Source organism: Marmota marmota, unplaced genomic scaffold, assembly GCF_001458135.2.
Source record: "Marmota marmota marmota unplaced genomic scaffold, marMar, whole genome shotgun sequence".
Lineage (NCBI taxonomy): Eukaryota > Metazoa > Chordata > Mammalia > Rodentia > Sciuridae > Marmota > Marmota marmota.
In genome coordinates this window covers 10,141,732-10,156,548 of record NW_025999945.1, presented here as the reverse complement: position 1 = coordinate 10,156,548, position 14,817 = coordinate 10,141,732, and the positions used below count along the sequence as shown (strand labels likewise).

The 14,817-nt window shown below is 39.4% G+C and overlaps 1 protein-coding gene across 1 annotated transcript in view; it reads right to left on the bottom strand.

Annotated features, from left to right (window-relative positions):
- Window positions 1-14,817, bottom strand: part of Plce1 (phospholipase C epsilon 1) — a 371,015-nt gene that overhangs the window by 295,682 nt on the left and 60,516 nt on the right. The gene's annotated exons all lie outside the window — the stretch shown is intronic.

Below are 14,817 nucleotides of genomic sequence, written 5' to 3'. Positions count from 1 at the left end.
GCCGAGGGCGGACCCGGCTGCCACCCCCGCCCTGGCAGCCAGCGGCGAGACCCCCGCGCAGCCCCATGGCCGGAGGCCCCAGAACTGTCCTTTGGCCCAGGTATGCGGGCGACAGCGCTACTGGGTCGCGGGACTCTAGGAAAGGCGGGAATTGGTCACACTTGGACTCTAGGAAAGGCGGGAATTGGTAATCACACTACCTTCTGGGGACCATCCCTGGTTGACAGATATGGAAACTGAGACAGCTGCTAAATGATTTGACCAAAGTCACCCTCGTGGATGGCAGCAAGAGTCAAATCCACTCTGTCGTTCATTCATTTAGCAAGTATTTGTTGAACATTATCAATATGCCAGGCTCTGGAGATAAGGCCTTTAGCTGCTAAGGGTTGCCATCCATGTCTGTGGACTCTAAATCCAGTGCTCTTTGAATGCTGAATCAAGTCTGGAGATGTTCACAGTTGCCAGAAGCCACAGGCTTTGCACAGAGCCTCCTTGGCCACTGGGGCAGGGTTTAACACTCAGTGCATAGTCAAGAGAGCCAGGGAACTGGAGTAAAATCAAATCAACTCCTCCCTTTCCTCTAAACCTGTGCCACCTCCCTCTTTAGCTGTTCAAATGAAAGACCATTCCTAGGCCTGACCTCAACTCCCACATCCAATCAGGATCGATTCTGTGGCCCATATCCTCTTAGACCAAATCATTCCTTTACACCACAGCCAGGTTAGTTTTCCTTCTACAACTTTAATTTATGCAGAAACCTTCAGTGGCTCCCTACCCTGGCCAATATGGACCACCCAATAAGATATCTCTGCACTCCAACTCTGTACCTGTACTAGCCTGAACTTTGCAGCTGGAGCATCACCAACTCTCACATTCTTCTTGTTCAGGTTCACTCTTTCAGATGCCTCTTAAAAGTGATCTCCCTCTTTTGCGCCTCCAAAGCACAGCAGAGGCTGGATCAAGCAAGAATGCACAGGAGAGCCAAAGAATTCTGCCCATAAGAAAAATCTGCCAGCCTGTTCCTTACACTGTTTTGTTGTTTTCTTACCATTAGGTTTTAATGAAAACTAACATTACTGCCTCCTGTGAGAGATGTTTTGGGAAGTCCTTTGCAGAGGGCTCTGAGGATATTCTTTGTTCTTTGAGAACTTCAGATTTTAGCGCTAGAAATATGGGTTATTTACACCAATCCCAGAGTCAACACTGTCCCAGGCAGGTAAATGGAGGGACCAACAAAAGGTAGCATCAATAAACAAAATGGATTGATTATTTAATATACACTGTTACATGGTAGGTTATAATTCGTTTAATGAATCTAGTAATAGCAAACATCATCAATCACCTGGAGACCCCAGACACATACACACACACACACACACACACACACATTATGTGTATATGTGTGTGCTAATTGGTCATAGGAATTAGATTGCAAACTGGTGGATGCATAAGCAGTTAACATTGAATCTTCCAAATGAGTCATTGTACCATTAGTAACCAAGACAAATCTAGGTCCACTGAGCCAGAAAGTTATCTGAGTATCATAATCAACGTGCCCCCATCTCTGCAAAAGGGCACCTTCCTCCCATCTTTGCAAAGAGAGTGGGTCCATATCAGTGTCCTTTGCTCGCCCCCTCGCTCTCTCTTTAAATGAGACTGGAGGGAGCCCTGTCCCTGAGGCTGCCTCACCGCGTTGGAATGTCTGAGCTAACAGTACTTCCAGAGGGTTCATTGCTCCTCTGAACAGCACTGCCCAGACTTTCTGGAGATTTTAATTCACTTCCCAACCTCGCAACAGTTGCACACAAGGTGCCTTTTTACACCCTGCTCTCTGTTCAGTGAAACATGCAGACCATCTCAGGGGCACAATGGCTCCATTCAAGACTTTTTCAAAAGTGGAGCATATAACCTCCATGCTGTGGGTTGCTGCCAGCCATTATCTGAAAGAAGAAAGACTGTCAGATAAAGTGCCTGAGAATTGGGAGAATGCCACACAATTTCCATGGAAATTTCAGTTCAATCAACTTAGTTATACATCTGCGTACAACACTACTCTGCGTAGTAAACAACAGCAGCCCCAAAAACAATACTGTGGAAACTTTATTTAGATATAGTGCATCTATGTTTGAAATTTCAAACACATATCCTTTTTGAACTTGTTACATAATGGTCTCCATTCAATGGAAATTGATCTAAATAAGTGATAAATGTTTTGCTTAGGAAATTTAAGTCAGAGAGTCATTTTTAAGAAATACAACCATCTCCCTGTAATTTTCAGATGTGGGGGGCAGATGGTCTCTAACTTTATGGTTGTGGTTGCCAACCAGCGGCCCCACACCCTCCACTGCACACACGACAGAAAAAATGATTGGCGCGTTGCCACACTCAACAAGCCAGCCATCAGTTAACCCATTTATAAACAAACCCTTAGGTTGATAACTGAGTGGTCAGTACAAGCACCATTGACTAATACACTGGTCTTTGTTAAACAGCTGCCAATTGCCAAGCAGAGGAATTTGCCAATAGACATATGGGGAGACTCGAAGGCTCAGGAGGAACTGAAGAAGAAGCCAGTCTCCAGCTCTAAGAGGCCCCATTTCCTTCCTTTCCAAGTCACAGCATCAGATCCTACAGGGCTTACCAACCATCTGCAAGTAGGCTAGTGAGTTCAGACAGCGAGGAGAGAGCCAAAAGCAGGCTTTCCAGTGTTATCTCATAAGTAAAGTTAGCTGCAGTCGGGCGGGCAGTTCCAGATTGGTATTTCTGCAACTAGAACCTCAGAGCTGATTAGTTCTGCAAGACCCTAACCAAACCTGTTCTTTCATTTCTCTGTCACTTCTCCTAGTATGTCACTTCTGCTAGCATTCCCAAACATTTTTATTAGTAATTATCATCCTAAGCACAGCTTTTACATCGTCAGCCACTCCTCCTGCTACATAATGATAACGATGGTAAGGGCAAACCATAGTTGAGTGCTGACCATTGGCCATTCTTTTATTTACTCATTCAAGAAAGAAGCATTGAGCACCAACAATATGCAAGCATTGTTCTTCTAGGCACCAGGGATACAGCAGTGAACACAACAGTCAACAAAATCCCTGTCTTTGTACTGCTAATATTATGGCAAGAGTATATCGATAAAAAAGTAATAAATTGTGTAACTAAGTAAAGCATATAGCATAACACAAGGAGATGAATGCTTTCCACTGATTCTGAGGTAATGTGCTCCTTTTCCAACCAACCAACAAAACAACTACTAGGGGTTTTTTTTGTTGTTGTTTTGTTTTTAATTGTTTTCAACCAAGTAATCTGTCTGAACAGTTTAGTAGAGGAAAAACACACTCCCAAATGATTCATAGGCTAAACTAAATTTTAAAAGAATAAAAATAAGATAAAAAAAAACCACAGAAATAAAAACCAGAAACCAAGTTATTTAGAACTGAACAACAATTAAAAAGACAACCAGCTACATACCAGAAGATGTTAGCTGTAACTAAAGCAACACTGGACAAAAATTTATAACTTTCTAGTAAGTACATTTGTCAGAAAGAAGAAAGTTTTACAAAGAATTGCTTAAGCACTCACTACAAGAAACTAGTTAGAGAACAACAGAGTAAAACACCAAAGAGGAACTAATACATGCAAAAGGAATTAATAGAAAATAAAAAGCAAAAAATCCAGTTTTTGAAAAAACCAATAAACTAAGAAAACTTCTAGCAAAACTAAGATTTTTAAAAGATGCAAATATATAATCAAGGAATAGTAATAAAGTTTTTGTTTATTACTGCCTAGGGACCTTTCCACACCTGCAAAAGAGCCCATATGTCTCCCTATTTTTCATTATTAGGCTACAGAAAGTGGATATCATTATTAAGATAGAAAATGAAAGATCACACAAGGACACCAAGAGAAATTGTACATTATTAATTTTTAAAACAGGTAAAACGGACAACTTTAAATGTGAGTTTTTTTCTAAGTAAATTATTTAATAATAGCCACCCTAGGCAGTGTGAATCCTTTTGTTTTTTTTCCCCAACATTATTTTGGTAATTTGTGTTTCCATCTGAATTTCAAGTTCAACTTGCCAAAAAAGCAGATGGAATTTTGATAGGGACTGCTATGAATTTGTAGATCAATTCAAATCTGTTTGTGTCTATAGATCAAAGAACATGGAAAAAAAAGTTTCTTTATTATGAAAAGTAAATTTCTCTCTTACCCTTTACCACCCATTTTCTTGACTCAGACACAACCACTTGGGTACCTTCCCATTGTGTTTCATGCATATTTGAGTATTAGTACCTTTTTAATTTTAACAAACATATTTTTTTTTAAAGAGAGAGTGAGAGAGAGAAAGAATTTTAATATTTATTTTTTAGTTATCAGCGGATACAACATCTTTGTATGTGGTGCTGAGGATCGAACCCGGGCCGCACGCATGCCAGGCAAGCGCGCTACCGCTTGAGCCACATCCCAGCCCCTAACAAACATATTAATTGCACATTTTATGTACGTTGGCTTTGTCATCTGCAAGTGTAAATTAGCGATTCTCCGTTAATAGTACATAAAGTTCATACTATCATTTGCTTATGCAGTCCTTTGCTGATGGAAATCTAAGTCATCTAAGTCATTTGCAACCTTTCATTATTACAGAAAGGGCTGCAGTGAATAGACTTGTACCTATATCATTTTATTTCCAGTTTTTGAAAATGGATGATGAATATTTCTATACGATAATTTATTGGAAGTTGAGCTCCTGTGTTAAGAGACTTCAGAGTTTTACACTTAAAAACTGCTGCCAAATTGACCAAGTGAGAGATTGTAACCATTTACATTTCCTTTGGTGATGTGAGTGAGTCCTTGTTTTCCCACCCCTTTGCCAACAAGTGCTTATCAAACTTCTTGAGGCTATTCCAGCAGGTGATTATTGGATCTACCTTCAGGGTGTGCCATTTACTTTGGCATCCTGCCTTCTCTGTGGGAGGTTTGCTGGCAGGGGTGTCCTCTCTAGAGACCTTATAACACCTGTTTACCCTTCACTGTAGTTGCCATCCTTTCTTGGTGTGTTTAAGGAATGCCTCTGGCCAATCTTAATTAATTTCTTTTTTAGATGATGTGATCATTTTCCTGAGTGCCTAAAGAACTATTATTTAGTTTTCTTTAAAGTCTGACAACAAGAGTGTGGGTAAGAGAGGAGGACAAGACATTGTATTGGTAACAATATAAAAGCTTGAGAACTTGTAACTATTGCTATAGTCTCAGGGTTAGAAAGGAATTCTTTTATTTATTTTTTTTTCTTTTTTGGCAGTGCTGTGGATTGAACCCAGGGCCTATGCATGCAAGGGAAGCACTTTACCAACTGAGCTATATCCCCAGCCCCCTACAAAGGAAGTCTTTAGATGAGGCTTCCTTAAAAGCTAAGAAAGAGAGAATTGGCAAATTTGGTATTAACCATAAAACCTATTTAGCCACGGGCATCATTAACAAAGTTAAAAGCAAACCCAGAAAGTTGTAGCACTTATAAAAAACAAATCATTATTATAGTTTTTTTTTTTTGTGTGTGTGTGTTTGTTTAAGAATGACTTAAAATAAGTAGGAAATAAGGTAGATGAATGATATAAACTGATGAAAACATGCTAAATTTCACATATCTGTGAAAAACAAACTGAAGTTTTTTCAATGACAATAGCTTTTTGCAGAAGCTACTTGGCTCAAAAAAATTCAAGCCTGATAAGAACAAATGTTAAAAGACATGATAATAATATACTGTTGATGAGAGCATAAATTTATAAAACCACTTAGAAAAGCAGGTAGTCAACATATGATAAAGTTGAATATATTGGGCTAAGGGTCTTGTTCAGTGATAAAGCACTTGCCGATCACTGTGTGAGGATCATTTGTAGAGCACTTGTGTGAGGCCCTTGGTTCCATCCCCTGCAAAAAGAAAGGAAGGAAGGAAAAGGTATCCTTACACTACCAATTCCAGTTCTATTTCTATGTCTATACTCCAGAGGAATTCTAAAATTCTAGAAATCAGGAAACAAGTTTAATAAAAACAAACAAACCTATTGGGGAATGAATTAATGTTTGTTTCTGTTCTGTCACTTGGTAAAATGCTCTATGGTGTTTGAACGCCACTGCTTTAGTATGAAATGAAGCCAGAATTCACACTTAGGCTCAGGTCTCTGAAGCCCACAGCCTGGCCAGTTCACTACTTGCTGTTCAACCTGGTGTTCCAAGTTCCCCACACCTTCTCCTTCCATTTTTCAGTCTTATTCTGTACCTCCTTCACCCAGCCATGGACCACCCTCTATATATTTTCTCAGAATGATCTCTTTCAAGTTTTGGATCCGACTACTCTGCCACTTGTAAACTGTCATCCCTGCTAAGTAAGCAAATTCCAGAAAGTCACTATGTTGTCTTTCACACAAACCATGCTACAATGCTAAAAATTTTTCCATTTTTAATTTCTAGAAAGAAGATCCATTCTTATAATTAAGATTATAAAGTGCATGGTTTTCAGTGTCATTATACCCTGGTGAAAAGTGAGGTCCTATAGATGCTTTGAGGTCACTATGAAGCCATTGAGTAAGTCTGTGCTAAAAGATCAAGAGTGGCACTGGTGGTGGCTAACATTTACTATGAACCAAGACTTGAGCATTGTCTGATGGAGTCATTAAGTCATTAGCCCCATCTTATGGATGGGAAGTCTGAGACTTATGAGGGGAATTTGTCCCAAGTTTGCATAATTAGTAAGTGGAAGTCCTCCTTTTCAAAGCCAGCCTGTGTTTTTTCTGAAACCTGCTTGACTAACTTCTGTCAATGAATTCCTTTTAGTTGAGTTCTCTGAGAAACTCTGAATTCTCAGTTTTCAAGTTCATGAAATAGGACAAGGAGAGCTTGGGAGCTGGGGAGCTGTTCACATGAGGAGGAAACACCTTTCAAAAGAGTTGAAGTGAATTCAGAGAGGGATTTACGGGAGCTGAGAGGCAGCAGTACAGCTGGGGTGGAGAACAAGAGTTGTTGAAAGATTCAAGGTCATCACTGTGGAAGTGGATCTGATGGTCAAATCCAAAGTTGAAGACAAGAGCCAAAAGGGAGGAATGAGCAGCAGGAGGAGGTGAGCAAATAGCAAGCTCATGCATGGGAAGCCCCTTGCGTCACTAGGGGCAGGGAACTGAAGGACTTCCAATGTCATGCCTCACTGCAGAATTCCAGGTGCCTTTTCTGCGGAGCAGCTCACACATGCAAGCAGTCACCCTGGGGCCAGGCAGGGGACAAGCATGTTGCAGCAGCCTTCCTTTGAGAAAGGAATGCTGCCCTTTGTCATCCAACTGGGCCCCCTCTAGGGGACTCGCATAATCTTTCCAATCTCTGTCCTCTAACCATGGATACTTGGAGAAGACCATTGCCCTGATGAGACCAATCCCTGTGTATTTTGAATTTTACTTGCTAAATAAACTAATCTCAGAGTGGTGGGCATTGACGAGTAAAATGTAATAAAAATAAATACACTCTGTGACCAAAGTGGCCAGAAACATGCAACACAGCTGCTTGGACTGAGCTTGCTGAGATGAGTTTGGAGCCCCACTTTCTGTTATCAAGAAGTGATGCTGTAACTGAAAGCTCCGTCCCTGTCCTCAGTGCCAATTAATGCCAATTTAATAATGAGCACAAGCTTTTGAGAAAAAGGAAAAAGAAGTTTTGCTTTGTTAGCAAAGGAGAAACACAGGAGACTCCTGTCCCAAAGGCTGTGACTCTCCCCATCAGGAGGGACAGGGAGGTTTTAAAGGAACTCTTCAAGAGTTACACTCCAGGTGTGCTCTGGTAGGGGGTCCCAGGGTGCTTTGATGGCACAAATTTAGGATTCACTTGTTAATATGGGAGATATTGACTTCCCAGATCCTCAGCAGGCTTCCCCTTCCTGGGGTGGGTGTGTTCAAAAGCTGTTCAAGGTTGGATAATAACTATATGGTCTTATCTCTGATGACCCAGCCTCCTCCTGGGCACCCTGGTGTTGATTGTGATATCTCAGTTAAGCTATCTGACCTCTCACAACATCCTCTTCAGACTCTGGCTCTCACAGGAACACACCAACATGGACTCTGCTTTGGGCTTCATACACAATCAATCAGGCCAGGAACCTCCCTTTGCTCCAGAGTAGCTTTAGATCAACAGACCACATCAGATCTATGACCCCTCAATATAAGGATCAGGCCCTTGACCATGATAACTCCACAAGGAATCAGTTCTTAAAATGTAGTTAGACATATTCATGCAGGCTTTCTTCAATATTGAGAAGCATTACTTTTATTAATGGGAATGTGACACATGCTTCTGTTTTTGTTGATTACATGGAAGCAATAGTTAATGCAATTTAATCCAAACTCAGAGTATAATTCCACCATTGGAAGAGCAGTCATGTTTATATTTATTAGAAGCTGGAGGAGGCTCTGCCATAGTTCATTAAAGTTTTTCATTTTTCATCTATATTAAGCTAAACACAGTTTGGCAAGTCAGCCAACATAAGGCTACTGCTCTGGCTTTCCTTAACACAGGAGTTCTTAAACTGAGACCACGGACAGTTGGGAATTGTGTAGGTTGGCTTCATGTACCCTGCAGATGCACTTATTGGTCAGTTCCAGAGATTCAAGATCCAAGGAAGTAAGTGATGAGACCAAGTGACCTGTTCCAAAGGTGGCATTAATTTCTCATCACCTCCAAAGGTCAGAAGTATCATTGTCTTTCACTTGCACAACCAACAGCCTCTTGGGTCAATTTGCTTATGTTCTTTCCCCTTAGCATCTATTCCCCAATCAGAATGATACTTTCAAGGTGTGAGTCAGGTCATACTTCTATTCAATACCCTCCAGTGGTTCCCACCTCATTCAGAAGTCTTTCCTCAGCCTACAAGGCCCTCCTTATCACACTCTATTTTTCCTCCAGCAAAAATGTATTGATTGATTTGTTGATTCAATTGTCTCCTCCACTGAATGCTCCATGAAGTCAGTGACTTTGCTTGTTAACTGTGTCCTTAGTAACTAGATTAGTGCCTGATACCTAGTAGATGCTCAATAGGGAGATATAGAATCCTGGTTAAGATGTAGCCTGGTATATACCCAAAAGACTTCAAATCAACATACTACAGTGATGCAGACACATCAAGGTTTATAGCAGCTGAATTCACGATAGCTAAGCTTTGGAACCAACCCTAGGTGCCCTCAAACAGATGAATGGATAAAGAAATGGGTATAGAGAATGTGGTATAGGGGCTGGGGACGTGGCTCAAGCGGTAGCGCGCTCACCTGGCATGCGTGCGGCCCGGGTTCGATCCTCAGCACCACATACAAACAAAGATGTTGTGTCAGCCAAAAACTAAAAAATAAATATTAAAATTTTCTCTCTCTCTCTCTTTCTCTTTAAAAACAAAGAGAATGTGGTATATATATGAACAATGGAATATTATTGCTCAGCCATAAAGAAGAATGAAATTATGACATTTACTGATAAGTGGATGGAACTAGAGACTATCATGCTAAGTAAAATAAGTCAATCCCCGCCCCCCCCCCAAAAAAAACAAAGACTGAATGTTCTCCCTGATATGTGGATACTAACACACAATAAGTTGGGGGAGGGAAGAATAGAAGTTCATTGGATTAGACAAAGGGGAATGAAGGGAAGGTAGGGATGATGGAAATAGAAGGACGGTAGAATGAATAGGACATAATTTCCTTTGTTCATATATGAATACATGACCAGTGAAACTCCACATCATGTACAACCACAAGAATAGGATCCTAATTAGACTAAGTTATACTCCATGTATGCATAAGATGTCAAAATATACTCTACTGTCATATATACCTAAAAAGAACAAATTAAAAATAAGTTTAAAAAAGGAATCTGGACTTAGACTTCCCTGGTTCATAGCTGTGACTTTCCTTCAAGAAGGAGTGCTCCCAGAAAATGAGCCACAATGCGAGAGTCAATCAAGCCTCTGCACTCTTAAATGCCTGCTAGTGTCCTGATGACAAATCAGGTATTAATGTGAAAGAAGACCACACAGGACACAGATACCAGAAGGCATGGTTCACTGAAAGGCATCAATATAACAGCATATTATACTTCATATATAGTTTTCACCTTTGAATCACACAAAATCTCTACCTTTTCCAAAAAGTTAAATAATCGTGATGAAAAAAGCAATTTATAAACTGGATATAGAGTCAAATAAATACAAATAGATATTAAATTGACAGTAGAAATTTTGAACATGATTCTTTAATGGTATATCTTTCACACACTCTCCAAGTATCACCTCCAAAGATTACCTTTTAGGTACAAGAGAAAAGTACTTTTCCACCAGACACCATGTTAACCCAGTGGTGAAATTTAGCATGACCAGTAATGGAGCAACTCAACGTGTGCCTCCCGATGGGTATAATGGGAGTGTACATAATAATATATATAATGTTCTTGATCAGGATGTTTGACCAGAATTTAACCATGAGAATACAATATGGCAAATGTAGAATTAGTGAAACCATTAGAGAAACCTCAGTGTCAGGCTGGGGATATAGCTCAGTTGGTAGAGTGCTTGCCACACATGCACAAGGCCCTGGGTTCAATCCCCAGCACCAATAAATAAATGAAAAGAAAGGAAAAGAAAAATAAACCTCAGTGTCATGAAGTTAAAAACACAGTAGGTACTTTTCTAGACTACCAGTCAGCATGGAGACGTGCGAGAAAAGCAAATGCCTAGATTGAATCCTAGATGTGAGAAATGGCATTAGAAGACATCTTGGGATTATTGGGGATATTTGCATTTAGATATCATTTTTGGATCAATGTTACATTTATTGCATGTGATATGGATGATAAAGGTTATTTGGCTTTTATGGGAGACACATGATGAATTGGGTAATGTTCCATGATGTCTGCAACTTTCAAAAGGTTCAGCAAGGGGCTGGGATTATGGCTCAGTAGTAGAGAGCTCACCTGGCATGTATGAGGTGCTGGGTTTGATTCTCAGCACCACACACAAATAAATAAAATAAAAGTCTATCAACAACTAAAAAAAAAGGTTCAGCAAAAAAAATTGTGTGTGTGTTGTAAGAAAGAGAAAGAAAGCAAATGTGGCAAAATATTAATAATAGGCTAATCTAGTGAAAGAAGACAAATTCAGCATACTATTTTTTAAATTTCTCTATAATTTTAAAACTTTTCAAACTGTTAGAGAAAAAAAAACAGTAGAAAAGTAAACAGCTCATGAAAAACAAATACCATTTTTGCCTATTAAACCAGTTCTTCCCACCTCACTGTGGTCTGTTTTTTAAAATAACATCCAGAGCTGCCAAGGTCGTGGGGAAACTGGTACACTTGAATTGCCAGTGGCATGACCGCAGGCTCAACTTACTTGGGCTAGAGTGTAGCAATGCATAGGAACACTTTCATACAGACTGACTCAGTCATTTCCCTGAGGGTTCTTTTCATGGAATTAGGTTGACAAAAGTTTAAAAAAAAAAAAACTATGTCTGAAAATTGTAAACGAAAATAATCTAAATGTCTAACAATAAGAGTTAGGTTTAGGAGATTATACTCCATCACTAGATGGAATATTATGCAAGTATTAAACACAGGTTTTAAGATTTCCCTGAAATAAAAAACAAAAGCTATGCATTTAATTCTTCAAAAGAAAAAAAAAAGAATACAAAATGAAACTATATTATTCCAACTTTGAAAATAAAAGCATGAATGTTGGACAAAGACTAACAGGCTATAGGTGAATATTAGATGCACTGTATTAGGGTTCAAAAATTACAGATTTCCGGGCTGGGGATGTGGCTCAAGCGGTAGCACACTCGCATGGCATGCTCGGGGCACTGGGTTCGATCCTCAGCACCACATAAAAATAAAATAAAGATGTTGTGTTCACCGAAAACTAAAAATTTTTTTTAAAAAATTATGGATTTTTTCCTTTTAACCATATGAAACAGTTCCAGTTTATGCAATACAGAAAAAAAATAATCTCAACAAAGTTACATTTAATTCTATATAAACTTTCAGAAAGGCACCATACTTTAGGGTATCCTGGTTGTGTGGAGATTCTAAAGATCAAATGACAAATTAGCTAACCACGCAAAAAAATATGTATGCCACGGATGAGGGCTGGAAGGATTAGGGAAAACTTAAAACTACATGCCAGTGTGTTCTTATCCTAAATGTTTTTATTTCTCTTGACACTGTTCTTTCATCAGTACATTATAAAAAAAATCATTTAAATAAGAAACAAAGAATGAAACCCACAGATACCACTCGTTTAGCACTTACTATGTGCTATACCTATTTTATCTCTTTTAAGTTAAAAATCAACACTCGCAGTTGGAGCCTTAAAGTAGGTTGGCATTGGGGGTATTCTCCTCTCTCAACTGGCTGGCTTCTGTACCTACATTAGAAGACTTGGGTTGTTTATGTCCTAGAATTCTTTCTCCCTGTCCTGGTAATAGCACCATCAATCTTTCTTCGGAGAACTATACCTTCCCCACTCTGAGCCACATGTTTTTTTTTTTTGTTTGTTTGTTTTTTTGGATGGAGCTACTACTGTACACTGCTGTTTAACCAAAAAAAATGTGGTTAGAAATAGTCTGGAACTCCTAAGACCAGCTCACCCTAAGCCTAAGCTGTGTTCTCTGGGTACACTTACTCTCGGCACTCAGAGCTTCCATGTAGGAAGTACAACTCTCCTGCTATAAAGATCACATAACTCAGACTGCCCCAGCTAAGTGGCCAGGCACACAAGTAAGGTCACCTTAACCAGACAGACCAGTCTAGCCATAAGTAGAATACTGATTTCAGCAGATTCCAGAAGAAACTGAAGAATTGCCCTGAAGCAGCCCTACCTAGCACTTCAGCTTCTTCCAGTGACTTCAGAGCTGCTGTGGTTAAAGTATTTATTTGTTTGTTTATTGTAAGAAATGGAATTCAGTTTGAGTCAGCTTATGCCATGTATTAGTTTCCTATTGCTATTGTTTAAAAAAAACAACAACACTGATTTAATGGCTTAAAGCAACATGATTTTATTATTTTACAGTTCTGGAGATCAGAAATCCAAAATAGGTCTTGCTGGGCTAAAAATCAAGGGGCTGACCATGTTGCATTCCTTCTAAAGCCCTGGAAGAGAATTCATTCCCTGGGTTTTCTTTCCAGTTTTTGGAGACCACCTGTATCCCTTGGTTCAGGGACCCCTTCCTCCATCTTCAAAGCCAGACGTGTAAGAATCCTTGAATCGCTCTCTGCCTCTGCTCCCATCAGCATATCTTCTCCGACATTCCTATCTTTCTCTTTCTCTTATAAGGATTCTTGTATTGATAGTAGGTCCACCAGGTAATCCAGGATGATATCCCTATGTCAAAAGCCTTAGTTTAATCATATCTGCAAAGTCTATTTTGGGGATTTGAACATGAATGTATTTGGGTGGCCGTTATTCTGCCTGCCATACTCCAAAAGGAATATTTTGGAAGAATATTGCATTATCTCACAAAGTTCAAGAATTTGAACCACCAAGATTCAGGCAAAGCAGGAGGAGCCCTGTCATCTCTAGGAAGCTGGGCATCAGGAGTTAGTAACATTACTAAGTGGTCCTACTTATGTAATTCTTTTTTTTTAAAGGTGGACATAAAATCTTTACTTTTATTATTTTTATGTGGTGCTGAGGACTGAACCCAGTGCCTCATGCATTCTAAGCAAGCACTCTACCACTGAGCCACAACCCCAGCCCCTACTCACGTAATTCTTATGAGGTGTCAGGCACCACCCTAAGAACTCTGTGCGTGTTAACCCATTCAGTCCTCACATTAGTTTCAGAGATTCCACTTCTGTGAAAATCCGTGGGAAAATGAGTATTTTACTACCTTTGAATACTATGCACTTTTATTTTACAACTGTTTAACCAATAAGGAAATAAGAAACTGGAGTTGAAATGTTGTTAACTAACAGAAGAATCTACTACCCTATCATAAATTGAACAATGTTCTCCAGATACTAGAGAACAAAGAAATCTGTTGTCAAAAAGTTTGGGTAATGTGACAACGCTCTCAGAAATTTACATGCCATATGACTGCTAAGTTACTTGTTTTATTCTGTTTCTTAATTAAACTAATACTTATTTTCTTAGCAGAGTTATTAACATATCTTCTTATGCATTAAATTTTTATTTTTATCTTTTGTTGCTGTTGTTGTTATGTATTTTTCTGTTTGAGATGGGGTCTTGCTAAATCACCCACGTTAGCCTTGAGCTCTCAATCCTCCTGGCTCAGTCTCTGAAGTAGGTGGGATTATAGGCATGTGCCACCATGTCCAGGTTATTTCCATCTTAACCCCGTTTGGGTAGCTCTGAAGTAGAGATAAACATTTATGAAACTGTACCTCTTCTCATCATGGTAGCTGAAATTTAAATTCTACTCATGTACAATTTGTTTATTTGTTAACAATATGTCAGTTTTTAAGTGCATAGATTGGTACTTTCAAAACATAGTCCTGGCAACTCTAATATCAGTTGGAAACTTTTCAAAAATGCCACTTCTCAGACCCCACCTCAGATCTACTGAATTAGAAATTTGGGGAGTTGGATCCAGGAACCTAAGTTTCAAAATGTCCTTGGATTGGTTCCGATATAAGGTAAAATGTAAGAGCTACTGCATCATAATATTAAACTTGCTCACCATTCTTGATAATGTTGAACTTGAATGGGCCTCCTAGCCCCTGAGCCAAAACACGCGACTTAGGTGGCCAACTGTCCTGGTCTGCCTGTGATGAAAGAGT